The sequence below is a fragment of the Mustela erminea genome, chromosome 15, assembly GCF_009829155.1.
Source record: "Mustela erminea isolate mMusErm1 chromosome 15, mMusErm1.Pri, whole genome shotgun sequence".
NCBI lineage: Eukaryota > Metazoa > Chordata > Mammalia > Carnivora > Mustelidae > Mustela > Mustela erminea.
This window is the reverse complement of record NC_045628.1, coordinates 44,692,964-44,709,421: the sequence shown is the minus strand read 5'-3', so window position 1 is coordinate 44,709,421 and position 16,458 is coordinate 44,692,964. Positions and strand designations below refer to the sequence as shown.

Genomic DNA, 16,458 nt, shown 5'->3' with positions numbered 1-16,458 from the left:
TGTGAAGCCATGAACTTTGTCTTTCTTATTCAACATTCCTCTGGCTATTTGAGGTCTTTTCTGGTTCCCTATAAATTTTAGGATTATTTGTTCCATTTCTTTGAAAAGCATTGATGGTATTTTGATAGGGATTGCATTAAAAATGTAGATTGCTTTAGGTACCATAGACATTTTCACAATATTTGTTCTTCCAATCCATGAGTATGGATTGTTTTTCTATTTCTTTGTGTCTTCCTCAATTTATTTCATGAGTACTTTATAGTTTTCTGAGTACAGATTCTTTGATTAGGTTTACTCCTAGGTGTCTTTGGTTTGGGGTGCAATTGTAAATAGGATAGCCTCCTTAATTTCTCTTTCTTCTGTCTTGTTGTTGGTGTATAGAAATGTAACTGATTTCTGTGCATTGATTTTATATCCTGACACTTTACTGAATTCCTGTACAAGTACTAGCAGTTTTGGAGTAGATTCCTTTGGGTTTTCCACATAAAGTATCCTATCATCTGCAAAGAGTGATAGTTTGACTTCTTCTTTGCAGATTTGGATGCATTATTTTCTTTTTGTTGTCTGATTGCTGAGGCTAGGATTTCTAGTACTATGTTGAATAGCAGTGGTAATAATGGACCTCCCTGCTGTGTTCCTGACCTTAGGGGAAAAGCTCTCAGTTTTTCTCCATTGAGAATGATATTCGCTGTGGGTTTTTCATAGATGGCTTTGATGATATAGAGGTATGTACCCTCTATCCCTATACTTTGAAGAGTTTTGGTCAGGAAAGGATGCTGTATTTTGTCAAATGCTTTTTCAGCATCTATTGAGAGTATCATAAGGTTCTTGTTCTTTCCTTTATTAATATATTGTTTCACATTGATTGATTTGTAGATGTCGAACCAATCTTGCAGCCCTAGAATAAATCCCACTTGATTGTGGTGAATAATCCTTTTAATGTACTTTGGATCCTATTGGCTATTATTTTAGTGAGAATTTTCACATCTGTGTTCATCAAGGATATTGGTCTGTAATTCTCCTTTTTGATGGGGGTCTTTGTCTGGTTTTGGGCTCAAAGTAATGTTGGCATCATAAAATGAGTTTAGAAGTTTTCCTTCCATTTCAATTTTTTGGAAAAGTTTTAGGAGAATAAGTATTAATTCTTCTTTAAATTTTTGGTAAAATTCCCCCAGGAAGCCGTCTGGCCCTGGGCTCTTGTTTGTTGGGAGATTTTTGATGATTGCTTCAATCTCCATACTAGTTTTGGGTAGTTCAGGTTTTCTATTTCTTCCTGGTTCAGTTTTGGTAGTTTATCTCTCTCTAAGAATGCATCCATTTCTTTCAGATTGTCAAATTTGCTGGCGTATTGTTGCTCATAATATGTTCTTATAATTGTTTGTATTTCTTTGGTGTTGGTTGTGATTTCTCCTCTTTCATTCTTGATTTTATTTCTCTTTTCTTTTTTGGTAAGTCTGGCCAGGGTTTTATCGACCTTATTAATTTCTTCAAAGAACCAGCTCCTACTTTCGTTTATTTGTTCTACTGGTTTTTTGCTGTTGTTGTTGTTGGTTTGGTTCCTATTTCATTGATTTCTGCTCTGATCCTTGTGATTTATCTTCTGCTGGGTTTGGGCTTTCTTTGCTGTTCTTACTCCAGCTCCTTTACGTGAAAGGTTAGGTTGTATACTTGAGACCTTTCAAGTTTCTTGAGAAAGGCTTGTATCGCTATATAGTTTCCTCTCAGGACTGCCTTTGCTGTATCCCACTGGTTTTGAGCAGTTGTGTGTTCATTTTCATTTGTTTCCATGAATTTTTTCAATTCCTCTTTAATTTCCTGCTTGACCCATTCATTCTTTAGTAGGATGCTCTTTAGCTTCTGTGTATTTGAATTTTTTCCTACCTTCCTCTTGTGTTTGAGTTCTAGTTTCAAAACATTGTGGTCTGAAAATATGCAGGGAATGATCCCAGTCTTTTGGTACCAGTTGAGACCTGATTTGTGACCCAGGATATGATCTATTCTGGAACGTTTTCCATGTGTACCAGATAAGAATGTGTATTCTGTTGGTTTGGGATGGACTGTTCTGAATATATCTGTGATGTCTGTCTGGTCCAGTGTGTCATTTAAGGCCTTTATTTCCTTGATGTTTTGCTTGGATGATCTGTCCATTTCAGTGTGGGATATTAAAGTCCCCTACTATTGTTGTATTATTGTTGATGTGTTTCTTTGATTTTTGTCATTAGTTGGTTTATATAGTTGGCTGCTCCCATGTCAGGGGCATAGATATTTAAAATTATTAGATCTTCTTGTTGGACAGACCTTTTGATTCTGACATAGCGTCCTTCCTCATCTCTTATAATAGTCTGTGGCTTAAAATCTAGTTGATCTGATATAAGGATTGCCATCCCAGCTTTCTTTTGATGTCCATTAGCATGGTAAATGGTTTTCCACCCCCTCACTTTAAGTCTGGATGTGTCTTTGGATCTAAAGTGAGTTTCTTCTAGACAGCATATTGATGGATTTTGTTTTTTTATCCATTCTGATACTCTGTGTCTTTTGATTGGGGGCATTTAGCCATTTACATTCAGGGTGAGCATTGAATGATATGAATTTAGTGCCATTGTATTACCTGTAAAGTGATTGTTACTGTATATTGTCTCTGTTCCTTTCTGGTCTACTACTTTTAGGCTCTCTCTTTACTTAAAGGACCCCTTTCAAAGTTTCCTGTAAGAAATTGTCTGTAGGGCCATTTGGTGTTCACAAATTCTTTCAGTTTTTGTTTGTCCTGGAAGCTTTTATTTATTTATTTATTTAAGATTTTATTCATTTATTTGACAGAGATCACAAGTAGGCAGAGAAGCAGGCAGAGAGAGAGGAGGAAGCAGGGTCCCCACTGAGCAGAGAGCCCAATGTGGGCCTTTTTTTTTTTTTTAAAGATTTTATCTTTATTTATCTGACAGAGATCACAAGTAGGCAGAGAGGCAGGCAGAGAGAGAGGAGGAAGCAGGCTCCCTGCAGAGCAGAGAGCCCGATGTGGGGCTCGATCTCAGGACCCTGGGATCATGACCTGAGCCGAAGGCAGAGGCTTAACCCACTGAGCCACTCAGGTGCCCCCCAATGTGGGCCTTGATTCCAGGACCCTGGGATTATGGCCTGAGCTGAAGGCAGAGGCTTTAACCCACGGAGACACCCAGGTGCCCCTCCTGGAAGCTTTTTATCTCTCCTTCTATTTTCAATGATAGCCAAGCTGGATATATTATTGGCTGCATGTTTTTCTTATTTAGTGTTCTGAATATATCATGCCACTTCTTTCTGGCCTGCCTGGTCTCTGTGGATAAGTCTGCTGCCAATCTAATATTTTTGACATTGCATGTTACAGACTTCTTGTCCTGCGCTGCTTTCAGGATTTTTCTCTTTGTCACTAAGACTTGTAAGTTTTCCCATTAGATGATGGGGTGTGGACCTATTTTTATTGATTTTGAGGGGTGTTCTTTGCACCTCCTGGATTTTAATGCTTGTTCCCTTTGCCATATTAGGGACTTTGCTACTGTAATTCATTCCAATGTACCATCTGCTCTCCTCTCTCTTCTTCTGGAATCCCAATTATTCTAATATTGTTTCATCTTCTGGTATCACTTATCTCTCAGATTCTTCCCTCATGGACCAGTAGTTATTTGTCTCTCTGTTGCTCAGCTTCTTTATTCTACATAATTTGGTCTTCTATATCACTAATTCTGTGTTCTGTCTCATTTATCCTGGCAGTAAGAGCCTCCATTTTTTAAAAAGATTTTATTTATTTATTTGACAGAGAGAGATCACAAATAGGCAGAGAGGCAGGCAGAGAGAGAGGAGGAGGAAGCAGGTTCCGCGCTGAGCAGACAGCCTAATGCAGGGCTCGATCCCAGGACCCCGAGATCATGACCTGAGCTCAAGTCAGAGGCTTAACCCACTGAGCCACCCAGGAGCCCCAGAGCCTCCATTTTTTATTGTAGCTCATTAATAGCTTTTTTAATTTCAGCTTGGTTAGATTTTAGTCCTTTTATTTCTCCAGAAAGGGCTTTTATTTCTCCAGACAGGGTTTCTCGAATATCTTCCATGCCTTTTTTGAGCCTAGCTAGCACCTTGGGAATCATCGTTCTGAACTCTAGATCTGACATATTACCAATGTCTGTATTGATTAGGTCCCTCACCTTCAGTACTGTCTCTTTTTTTTTTTTTTTTTGGTGCTGAGTTTTTCCACCTTGTTGTTTTATCCAGATAAGAATATATGAACGAAAGAATAAAATACTAAAAGGATGGCAAAGACCCCAGAAAAATATGTATTAACCAAAAGAGACTGAAGAGACCCCAAATTGGAAGGAGAAGAAAGGGGATTAAGGGAATAAAAAATAAATTTTTTTAAAATATACATATATATTAGACTGGTGACTAGAAAAGAGCCACCCACTTGATTTTGGGTGTAGTTTGGTCTCTTAGAAGAAACAACTTCCCAAAATTTTAAAGAAAGAAAAACTTATATATATACAAAAAATAAGGGTAAACATGATGAATGCATGGAATATGACTGTAAAGATGAAAATTTTAAAAAATTCTAAAAAATGAATTGATAAGATAAGTTGGTTGGAAAAAGAAGGGAAAAAAAAGTGGAGAGAATTTGCTCAGGCTGGAGACTAGAATAAAGTCCTGTGCCAGATTTAAGGTATATTTTGATCTATTAGAAGAAATTGTATCCCAAAATTTTTTAGAATAAAAAAACCTATATATATGCAAAAAATAAAGTTAGATACAATGAAGGATAAAATATGACTATAATAATGAAGGTTTAAGAATTTTTTTAAGAAAATATTGTTAAGATAAACTGGAGGAAAGAGGAGAAGTTAAAAAATTAGAATAAGAGAAAAAATTTTTTAAATTAATTAACTTTGCAAGACTAAAGAATCCTAGGGAGAAAGCCATGAATTCCATGCTTTGCTTTCTCCTAGCTCTGGAATTCTGCTGTTCTCCTTGATCAGTTAGCTGAATGTTCTTGCTGATCTTCTGGGGGAGGGGCCTATTGCAGTGATTCTCAAATGTCTTTGCCTGAGGTAGAATTCCACCAGCCTTGCTAGGGGCTAGGCTAAGAAATATGCTTGGGTTTGCTCTTGGGAACTTTTTTTCCCTGAACACTTTCTGTAAAGCTCTGGAGAATGGGAATGAAAATGGTGGCCTCCCAATCTCTGGCCTGGAGGAGTCGAGAGCTCAAGGCCCCACTCCTCAGTATGCCCTCAGAGCAAAGCCGTCAATCACTCCTGTCTCTTTGGTCTCCAGCTGTGTGCTGAGCTCACCCAGCCTGTGATCGAGCATTTCGGTCTCTGGCACACAGCCTCTTTTGGAGTCTCCAAACCCAGCAGAGTCCTGCCCTGCTGTTCTTCCAGTGAAGGAAGTTGGGTCTCCCTGTATCTGCCACTTGTGGGGTACCTGCTCAAAGAGCAGTGGTACAACTGTGCCGTGGATCATAGTTAAAGGTAAATCCAAGCTGAGAGCAAAGGCCTCAGCTCTGTCTATGTAGTCAACTTCCCTGCTCTAATACCTGCGAGCTCTGCTACACACAGGCACCCCCAATCCTTCTGTTACCCTGTAGGGCCTGAGACTACAGTGTCCCTGTGAGGGCCCCACCCCCGCTTAGCCTCTGGAGCATTGTCCGTCAGTGAAGTAGACTTCTAAAAGTTTGGATTTCGGGCTCCACAGCTCCACCACTTGCCGGGAGCCATCCCCTCCCCCCACAGTCTATCTTCCCGTTGTTTTAGATTCACTTCTCCCCACGTCCTACCTTTCAGAAAGTGGTCAATTTTGTTTCTCGAATTGCTGCTCTTCTACTCTTTGATCACCTGTTAGGTTTGTAGGTGTTGGGAATGGTTTGATGACTATCTAGCTGAACACCTGCAACCTGATGTCATGTCAGTCTGCTACTCCTCCACCATCTTGACTCCTAAAAACCAGACCCTATACTTTTTAACACCTCACTATCATTTATATCTGATGACACCTGATGTCATTTTATGACCTCCATTCTTGCTCCAAATTATATACTTACTGACTTGTTTTGGAATCATTTATTCCAAAATCCTTTGCTTTAAAAAACAATAAAGAGATGGCTTCTTAAATATTCATAGATTTACTCTTATCTAATATACCTCCATAATGACTACAGCTGTTGAGCATGTTCCCAATAAATATTATATGTATTTGAATTTGCATGCAAGTATCATATATAATTAACATATAAATATATATGATATTTACAACAAACAGCAATAACTGAGACTGTTCCAATGCCTACCTGGTTTACATACCTTAATTGCTCATTCTCTTCAGATTCTTAAATTTCAAAATATATCTGTTATTTTGTAAGGCTACTAGTCAAGATGGAGGACAAAGCATTCAGGACAGTCTACCCATATCCTGGGACTATTGAAATTCTTTTTTTCTCAGTCTATAAAGAAAACAATATTTAATAACTCTGAGCCCAGACAAACTCTGCCTCCTATCCTAAGTAAATAGTAGATGAATTTCAGATTTCCTTTATTATAATTTACATAGACTCTATAAAAGCTATAAATGCTGAGATTTGATTTTCCTATCCATACCTCTAGTATAGTCAAGGAAAACAAAAAACTAAACACACATTAGATTTCAGAATATCTTCCTGTTATTGCCTGTTCAACAGCAAATAATATGAGGATCATAAAGTCTTGAAGAAGATGCTGAATTTCTTGTGGGAATGGATAAAAGTGCTCCCTGATGTGTTAAACTCATTCTAAGAAGTACTTACTGGGGAAAGAAAGACATTTTATTGTCAAAGGAATTTAGGTGTACATAAGGTTACAGATTTGTATGGGCCTGCTAGAAAAAGTATGTGCAACAATGAAATAAAGAATTTAGGATATTGAAGGTCCTGATTTTTTGTGTTTAGAGATTGGTGTCTTTCTTTTGATTTGGATTAAATTGTAACTCCTTCTAACTATTTTATTACTCTGTCAGAAAGAATTTGAAATCATTGACAGTGATATAATACCATATATTAAGAATATAATAAAACCCTCTAACAATGCAAATAGAATAAATATAGTTAAACTCAGACGTGGTTGTCTTGTACTTTTTTTAACGTTAGAATTATCTATTAGATTTACACACATTTAGATTCTCTAGGGTCCAATTCATGTTAAAAACCTCCCACTTTATATATAGGAAAAACTAGGCTCAGAAAGGTGAAGGTCATGCCATAAATGTCTCACTAATGACAAGGTAGAACGAGTGAATTCTATTTACAGCTATCTCACATTGGTACATATTTCACTTTTATTTTTCATTGAATTACAGTTCTGATAAATTTTCAATTGTGGATATTATGATCTGTTGTAATTATAGGTGAAGACACCTACTATAAATTTCTTAAGTTTCATAAATGAAACAACAACATCGAGGCAATGCACAAGTAACCTTATATCAGCATATAGTGAATTAGACCCTGATTAGCTTGACATTGTAATGAATTTAGTTGTGATTTTAGAAGGCTCAATGGGCCTTTCACCTTCTTATTCCACATAAGGATATTGCATATTACATATTCCTCCTTATTCCACATAATCCTTCAATACAATTTTAGTCATCTCCAAGACCCTTCTTACAAGGTGTATGAGATTATGACATGAACAATTACATAAAGTAGCTTTTAACTTCAAAAATAAACTGTAATTACAAGCTTTTACTTTTTTATATCAAAGCATTTTTAATCGTAGTTCAAAGTTTGATTTTTGTAATATTTATTTCAGTATCTCTTATACTACATTCCTTCAGGGAAATTACTTGTGTTGTTCCAAAACAACACAGGACAGGAGGAAGTCTTTCTGGTCTTATCAGTCAACAATTAACATATAACAATAGCTAAAAAAGATCTAAAATGTTAGTAACATACTGAAATTTGTTTCTACCTGCTCACAGATTTCTAGTCTTCTTTCTTTGAGTCTGCTATAAACCAGTCACAGTTTTGGTTGGTGTAGAATCCTGTAGGATGTCATAGAATCTTGAATTAATGGGAACAAGATATAGACTTTAATTCTCTCTCAGCATTCCTATGATCTTAACCAGATTATCAACTTTCTTCAGTGTCTCAGTTTCATTATTTATTTAAGAATGTGTTGGATTAGAATCTCTAAATTTCATTACTTAAAAATTCTGACTCAGAGTCTCTGTAACAAATTTTACAATTTAAACATTAGATAACAGTGAAATATAGAATAACTTTTTTTTATGAATTGATAACTTTTTCCTTATATTCCACTAGTTAAAAGACAACTGATCCTTAAATTCACATAGATTTTGGAGTTATTTGACCAAACTAATCCCATTATATTATGCTAAGGTCATAGTCCTGTATTGGAAACTCACATTGGGTAGCAAGTCTCAATAGAAAATACAAGTTCTCATTTTAATCAAAGGGCAATAAAGAAATAGAATTAGCTTTATTAGTAATTAGAGAAATTAAAAGTAAGACTTCATTGAGATGGTATGTTTATACTTGCTAAATGGGTCAAAATTAAGATGTCTGACCAAACCAAGTGTGGGTAATCATAAGAGTCAGTAGGAATATTCATACACTGATGGCCTCTTAGTGGTAGATCAGTTGATCCTCCTGCCTTAGGGAACAATTTAGGACTGTTTAAGGTTATTTACATATGTAAAAAACTGTACTTTCTTTTTTTTTACAGAAGGGAATTATGAATATACAACCCAGACTAGTAGTTATATCTGAAAGCAAAGCAGGGGATGGCATAGAAAAGGAACCAAGATTGAAAAATCATGGGGTTTGATCTAGTTAAGTTCAGTGGTGGGTTAATTCATCATTTTTATTCAGAATTTATTTGTATGTGACATATTCTTTTGCTTGTATCAAGTATTATGCATTGTAAACATTAAATAGTAATTATAGCCATGTGTACTTTTATAAATTGAATCTCAACTTTTTGCTAAATTTTTTTCTGGAAACTGTAAAAATTTTTATGTAAGAATTAACTGTTTTTTTCTCAGAGGGAAAAATTATTATCAGAGGGTAAATTAATATTCAATGAATTGATATCAAAGAATTTCAAGATCTAGTTGTATACAAAAGTGAATAATATTGAGACAGCTGGAAGTAGAGGGGTCAAATTATTTTAATATCCTGTTACATGAAGAGCACTTGTAAAGTGTTAATGGAAGCACATAAAAGAAATCCCCATTAATTCCCTAAGACTTAATGGGGATTTCTTTTATGTGCTTCCATTTAAAAGTTAAGAATATAACAAAAGGAATTTACTAGACAGGAAAAGAAGTAGAGCAAACAGCATGATCAAAGATGGTCAGGAGTACTAAAGCAAAACATTTCAGGGAGAGGAAGTTGCCCAGTGACTGTGACATTTGGAGGCCATAAAGTGGAGTGGTGGGGATATATTAATAGAGAGGAAACCAAGATATGAGAAGTGTGCCCTCCATATTAATACATTTGGATGATAATTGTCAAAGAATTGAGAAAATTTCTGGATGACTGTGATTTCTTTCTTTGATAACTGGGAGCATATTTTATGGGGAAAGGTGAAAAATAATCCATTAAACTTGTTAGGTTTCATATTCCTTATTTGAGAAAGAATGACAAACAAGAGTACTTAGACATGCAATTTCTGGGGAGAGGTGAGACTTAGAGATGTAATTATATTTATAAAAAATCAGCTTAAAAGTGGCAGGAGAACCATGGACTGCTTAAAAACATCTTGGGATAATGCTTAGGGAAATGAGAGAGTCAAAGGCAGAAATCTGGATTATAATAATCAAGAGGCTGCTGTAAGAGGCTGAGAAAGAGAAATCATATTGGTAGGTCTGACAAAAGAAGTAATCATTTCAGTAGGGAATAAAGGGTACTCTTAATAGAGTCCTTAGGTGTTAGACACTGTACTGAGCCCTTTACACACTTTATTTCATGCCATCCTTCCCACAGTCCTTTAAGCAATATGTTATATTCCTAATTTTAAAAATGAGTTGAATGAAGCAGAGAACAGTTAAAATTGCTTAATGCCACACATATCCACTAATTGTTAGAGATGAAGATGAAACTGTTCTTTCTGAGTACAGCTCACACTCTTAAGTGCCCCTCTGTATCAGAAGAGATTGAGAGTTGATAATGCCCAAAGCCAGAAATTAATCAAGTGGAAATTAATTAGAAAATGAAATCAAGATTGAAAACGAGGCCATTGGATTTAGTGGGTAGTAAGAGCAAGTTGGTGTTTTAGAATGAGGAATCAATTAAATCTTGGGGAATTTATGGAAAAGTATTTTTTTTAAATGTAACTTGGAGGTAAGAAGTTTACAAAGGAATTATAAGACAAAGATGAGAGGCAGCCATGATTTGTATAGTTAGACAAGCTGAGCAATGATGGACAAGTTATTTAATATTTCAGTATCAGCTTAATCATCTCTGAAATGTAAACAGTCCTCAGTTTGCTTTGGAGGGGTAAATTGAGCAACATATAAAATCTGTCATTATGAGGATTGGATAATAGAAGTTTACATAACTTTTGTAATCCCCTAATATGAAATTTTACTCAGTTCTACTTTTGAGGAATGAGCAGGATGGAAACCAGACTGCAGTGTGCATACACCGAGGAGCAGATAAGAATGTGGTAGTGGATATATGAATGTAGAATATTTTGTAGCATCTGACAGTGAAAAGAATTGCATTAGGGATGTAGTTGAATGGGATGATGGGAATTAAAGGAAGAAAAGTTTATAGAATAGAGGGAGAGATAAAATGAAGATGGGAAAGTGGATGGCTCAGGTGCCTTCAAAGAGCTGGGTAGGATAGAGTTGAATCATATGCCTGAAAAGATTAAATTTGTGTGGCTCCCCTGATAATTTGTTTCTTTCCCTTCTTTTTAACCCCTTTGAATAACAGGTATTGAGTCATCTTGCAGTGGAAATTCTATTTGACCAATTTTCAGAATATCTGAGGCAGTGTCCTCAGGCAGGTCTCAGTGTCTGCTACAGACTGAATGTTTGTTTCTCCCCTAAATTCATATGTTGATGGTATTTGGAGGCAGAGAGGGCTTGGGAGGTAATTAGGTTTGGATTAGGCCTTGAGAGTGGGGCCATCATGATAGGATCAGTGTCCATATAAAGAGAAGGAGATACGGGATCTCCCTCAGTATGTGACATCAAGGAAAGTCTGTGAAGGGAACTGACCATGTTGGCACCTTAATCTCTGACTTCCAGCCTCCAGAACCATAAGAAATAATTTTTTGTTATTTAAGCCACCTTGTCTATATGGTATTTCCATTTATTTATTTATTTAAGAGAGAGAGGGAGAATATGCTCACATGCAGGGGCAGGAGAGGAGGGGCAGAAAGAGAGGGAGAAGCAGACCCCTGGCTGAGCAGGGCTGCTAACCCAGGACCTCAGGGCCCCAGAGATCATGACCTGAACTGTAGGTAGACACTTACCCGACTGAGCCACCCAGATGCCCATATGTGATATTACATTATAGCAGCTTCAGTGGACTAAAACTGTGTCCCAGGGTTTACTTGGTTTACCCATTTGTATAGTGAGGCCATCGGACTGAGAATCCTTGAAATCCTTTCCTGTTATTCTGACTTCAGTTCTGACAGTGTCTAAAACAGTTTCTTCTTGAATGTGGTGCTTGTCATCTTTTTCTTTGTTCTTAACCCAACATTAATCCTTAAACTTTGTGGGAGGGGAATGACAGAAAGCAACTTGAGGATGTGTGAGGGTGGTTAGGGAGGGGAACTTTCAGTAGTTAGCCAAGGGAAGCATAGATGTTTATGGGATAACGATGTACATATCAGGATCAGAACTTTCACTGTGTTTTCTTCTCTCTTTCTCTTTCTCACATCCTGTTTCTTTCTTTCCTTTCTTTTGTTAAAATAAGAAACAAATGGAATCCAGCCTTGAAAATTCCCTGAGCCAGAATTTAGTCATACCAATTTAGTCTTACAAACAAAGTTTAGGTTAGTTTATTTTCCAAGACTAACGTGACCTGGGTCATTTCTTGCTTGTGCCTCTGGAAATCATCAGCAATACTTGAACTCTTTTCCATAATTGATATGAGGTGACCACTAATCAATTCCGTATCATTTAAGAGAATTCTAATATTATAACCAACCACTGCAAAGAATAAACCATCTCTACTTTCTCACTGTATAAGCCCCTTTATGACAATATGCCCCTGAGCCTCTTTCCATGTTTTGGTCGGAGGGTCCTGGTTCACAAACTGTCTTTTTGGTGTGTGCACAAGGAACTTTTATTAATTACTATTTCAGTTAAATCATTGGTTTTACTTCAGCAATTTCTAACTTTTGACACTTTCTTTTCATTCCTTCTTTCCTTTCTTCCTTTCCCCCCTCTCCCACTTTTCAAAATGAAATTAGGAAATAGGAAAAAAAAGCTCTTTTTATTCTATATATTCAAGTAAGATAGTGAACCATTTAATGGTTAAACATTTTAGATAATCCATTTAGATAATTTCTTTACAAGTCATTTGGAAAATTTGAAGGTCAACATCTCACATTATTTCATGGGCCCTTCTAAGCTCTAATTTTATGGTTACTGCCTATTCTTGTAAAAGCTCATTCACATACCTTATACTAATATCCCACACAGACCTTCAAACAGTCACACACACGTGCACACACACATACACACACTCCCCCCCCAAATACATCCACCTGCACCTATGCCCACATTAATGCTAATAGATACAATAAGAATAAGTAGGAATAAGTAGTAATACAAATTTTCTGACAAGTTTATTTTATGACACTTTTGGAAGACACTGTAAACCAAATGTTTTCAGACATATTTTGATTTGGGGAAGAGTTTTAAAGATTCCCTTTTAAGAAAAGTGTTGAAATATCAAGTATTTTAGAAATCTTATCCTGTTAGCTTTTTTCCCAATTATTTCTTAGGAGGAAAGTCTTAACATAATAATGATTTCTGTATTGTGCTGGAGAAAAGTGTGGTCTATGATACAGTGCTAATATGATACGGCTGAAATGCTTAATACCATAAGTCTTTCATACCATTTCTTATCACATTAACACAGGGACAGCATTCCTCTCCTGGCCAGCTTAGTCTCCCCATTGCCTCCAACTATTGGAGATTCATGAATATTTAAAAGTTGTGACAAAGCTCTTGTTGACTCTGTGCTATGGTTCAACAGCTGAAGTTGACTCTTTTTTCTTCCAGAAGTTGGATTCTCTCAAGGAAGTTTCTGTCACCTGCAGTGGAGTACAACACCTGAGAGAAAGGGGTAGACCTTGCCAGACCTTGCTCAGAACACAGGAATGAGGACTCTCTGATAGCATTCTGTATCATCCAATTGACTACACAAGACCAATGGGCTACAGGCAGCATGTCTGCCATGCTGGCAGCAAAAGGAGAGGTATGTATAGCCATAGAGTCTTCTATTTCTTCATTGCCAAGCTTCTTGCTGAGTTGCTTGCAGTTGCCACTGTAGCAATTTGACAGTTTACTATTGATCCCCTTTAAGCTGAGAGTTTTGCATAAGTACTTTGCATAGGCACTAAGCCATTTCGTGTATTTGACTGTGTAATTCTGTATTATACCTGATTCCTTTTCACTGAGAGACAAAAAAATAACAGCAGTGAATGAATCTGTATTCCCCTGTGACTGCTAATTTGTAAATTTTTCTTTTTGCAAAGTAGACAGAGAAGGCATTCATTCAATGCCTATAAAATGTGCTGTAATCATCTAAAAGTATTATGAAAATATACTTTTTTAATAATCTCTTCTGGTTTTAATAGGACTTAGATAAAATTACTATGTATGAGGTATAGGGGAATGGTCATTTGATCAATTCACATTTATTCGTTGTTCAGAGGCTTTGGATGCTGCCCTAAGAACTGAGCACAATAAAATGAATATATTTAAACTCGATTAACTTATATTCTTTTTGGAAAAAGATTCTATCTTTACTGGGAGAAAATTTTTCAACTTTGATAAAATATTTCACTATAATTTTCACAGCTTTAATCTTTAGCCAGTCTAAATTTATCAGTGAGGACAAGTAAGAATTACTTCACCTTCTGACTTTAGTTACTGTTTGTTATGAGACAACAATAACTTAATATTTATTATCTTATATTAAAATACAAGATTGTGAATGGCTGTAAATGTCTACAAGATTCTCAGTCAAGTTGACTTAAACATTTTTGACACTTACTATCTCCCATGACAGAAGGCCTAAACACAAGGTGAATTCTAGACAGACATTACTGGGGCTATGGTTCTACTCCTCCTTGATTTTTTTCTCTGCACTCTGTCCCTTACATCAGTATTTTTATCCTCAGGCTGACAAACTTCATGATTATGTCAAAGCAAAATTTGCACTAGACAAAGTCAAACAGACATTGAAGATCTTATTCAAAACTATTGGGTGGACATAGGAAGTGTAATGTTAAGTAAGGTAAGTCAGAGAAAGATAAATACTATATGATTTCATTCAAATATGGAATTTAAGAAACAAAACAAACAAAGAAAAAAGAGACAAGCAAATGAACGAAATCCCAAACCCATATATGCAGAGAAAACAGTGGTAGTTTCTAGAGGGGAACTGGAAGGCATGGATGGGTAAAATAGATTAAGAATACATTTATCATGATGAATACTAAGTATTGTATAGAATTGTTGAATCGTTATATTGTACACCTGAAACTAATATAACACTATATGTTAATTATACTTCAATAAGTAATAATAATAAAGCTATTGCAATAGGAGATAGTGGTCAGAACTGAGTCTAACTCAACTATGGTGAAAACCGGGAGGATTTTTTAGAGCTAGGGTAGGGGTGTATCATAGGCCTTCTTAACTGGCTAATGGTTAATCGGAGAAAATGAAGCTATCTTATACCTTCTGAAACTATTTGGAGAAAATAGACTGCAGAAGGTAGGCTCCTACTCACCCATAGAATTGGGAGGGAGGGGTTCTATCTTCCCTGATGATTACATTTCAAGGAGATGGCTTTAAATCCTTGAAAAAGACAGCCCTGGTTTGCAAACCTGGCAAGTCTTTTTGAAAGATCTATATCTCAAAAGGGCAAAAAAAAAAAAAAGATTTATAACTTTTCTAAGGTAAATCTCATAGGAAAGGGAAGTCAAGGCCTGCTGAGTCAGGCAGAAACCTGTTTAAAGTTTAGTTAAACTGGGGGCTACAAAGGCTGTCTTGATCAGTTGTAATGTGGTTTTTAGTAACAATTAAAGCAGCCTGTTTCTTTAAGGTTAGTTGAAGAGACAAAGAAAATTGTATCTTCCAACTACTTGTACTTCCAACTTTGCATTTAAGTTCTTCCTCATAGACTGGTTAGTAAATTTAATATGCATGCTGACTCCTGAAGAGCAATAATGATTAACAGGAGAAGGTCATATGGTGATTGTCCTAAGTTTAGACTTCTGAGACAGTCATTAGAAATGGGGATTTTTTAAAGATTTTATTTATTTATTTGACAGAGAGAGAGCACAAGCAGGGGGAGTGTTAGAGGGAGAGGAAGAAGCATACTCCGTACTGAGCAGGAAGCCTGATATGGGGCTCGATATGGGGCTCTATCCCAGGACCCTGGATCATGACTGGAGCTCAAGTCAGCCATTCAACCAACTGAGCCACCCAGGTGCCCCAGAAATAGGGATTTTATTATTGATTTACGCTCACCCTGAAGTTGGCAATGCAGAGACTACTTGAATTAAATTTGGATTCTATTGGAAAAAAGAAAGGCAAAATGGTTCCTGTATGGGCAAGAACCATTGCCACTATGTTGTATTTTAAAGATCTTCTTAATATATTTGTTATATTTGGGAGAGGAGTATAGGTATTTGTTTAATGAGTATAAAGCTTCAGTTTTGCAAGATGAAAAGGTTTTAAAGATTGGTTGTACAATACTATGAATATACTTAACACCATTGAACTATATACGTAGAAATGATTGAGAGGGTAAATTTTATGGCCATGCATTTTTAATACAACAAAAAATTTAAAACATGTATCTTCATAAAAATATTGGAGTAATTAAGGATAACTTAAATTAATCAACCAGTTTTTGTTGTCTAACCATTCTGTTTGTGAAATTTTATTTCTAATACTTATGAAGATTTTGCTCTTAAGGATATTTTAATTTTAATTTTTATCTCATAATAATATGTATCAGTGTTAACACTGCTGCACTGAACATGATATACTCTCCTCTAGAAATATTTATTATAAAAGCCTGTTAAACAATTTGGAATTAATTAACTTATTTTCAGGACAAAAGGCAGAAAAATAAATGCATGTATATAAGACACTAGGGTGACATACTTTAAATCCACAAATTGTTTAGAAAACTGTAAACTTAGTCCTAATACAGATCTAAAACTACCACTGTCTCTCTCACAAGAATATATA

At 36.0% G+C, this 16,458-nt stretch overlaps 1 long non-coding RNA gene across 1 annotated transcript in view; it reads left to right on the top strand.

Moving 5' to 3' along the window:
* LOC116574371 overlaps window positions 1–14,455 on the top strand; it is a 32,473-nt gene extending 18,018 nt beyond the window's left edge. Inside the window, exons 4-5 of the long non-coding RNA XR_004279248.1 lie at window positions 13,249–13,444; window positions 14,373–14,455. This is a non-coding gene — a long non-coding RNA (uncharacterized LOC116574371). The remainder of the gene's footprint in view (window positions 1–13,248; window positions 13,445–14,372) is intronic.
* The last annotated feature ends 2,003 nt before the right edge of the window (window positions 14,456–16,458 follow it).